The sequence below is a fragment of the Aplysia californica genome, unplaced genomic scaffold (genome assembly GCF_000002075.1).
Source record: "Aplysia californica isolate F4 #8 unplaced genomic scaffold, AplCal3.0 scaffold00091, whole genome shotgun sequence".
NCBI lineage: Eukaryota > Metazoa > Mollusca > Gastropoda > Aplysiida > Aplysiidae > Aplysia > Aplysia californica.
The window spans coordinates 314519-315312 of NW_004797361.1; positions in this window are offsets into that span (position 1 = coordinate 314519).

Genomic DNA, 794 nt, shown 5'->3' on the forward strand with positions numbered 1-794 from the left:
TAAAAACAAATACAGAAGATTTACACGATATAGTCCCACTTTGGGAATGTAGGTTTCTTTAATTAAATGCAGAGCAATTTTTACTCCACTAAAAAACCGACTTGAAGTGAAAGTATTTTGCGGGAGAACGAGAAAAAAAACAAAACCACCCATAACTCGGAGTCGATCCTTGAACCTCTAGATCTATGTGTAGAATCGGTCTGTCTGTGAAATTCACCACACAGGCCGGCAAAGGAACAAACCCACATACAAACAAAACAACTCACAATATAACAAAACAACAGCAACAACGGCAACCCAAAGTAAACAAATATCAAAACTCTTTCCTCTCGCGAACAACAGTGACGTAGATTAAGTTACCCGTTAAAAAAAAAGGAGAATTCACTTTGCACTTAGCACTGGCAAACGTACTCAAAACACCCACACATTGTTGTTTCCGAAATCCATTTTCTGACCTCAGTTGAAGCGAGAAAACAGACATGAGTACCTCGTACTTTAAGTTGAAACCACCCAAGCATTTGATGGTGCTAAAAGTTCAGTCGCTTCGACCCTCTGCAAATTGTTTTGGCACATGTCTTACTTTTTTTTGTTGTTGCTTCGTTGTTCGTTGGGCGTTTCTTTTAATAATGCGTCTGTCTTTTTTTGATTTTTTTGTTTTCACTTTTGAGCTGAGGATTAGGAGGATCGAAATAGAGATGAGAGTGAGAAACAAAGAGAGACAAGGGAAACAAATGTATATATAAAGAGAGAGAGAGAGAGAGAGAGAGAGAGAGAGAGAGAGAGAGAGAGAGAGA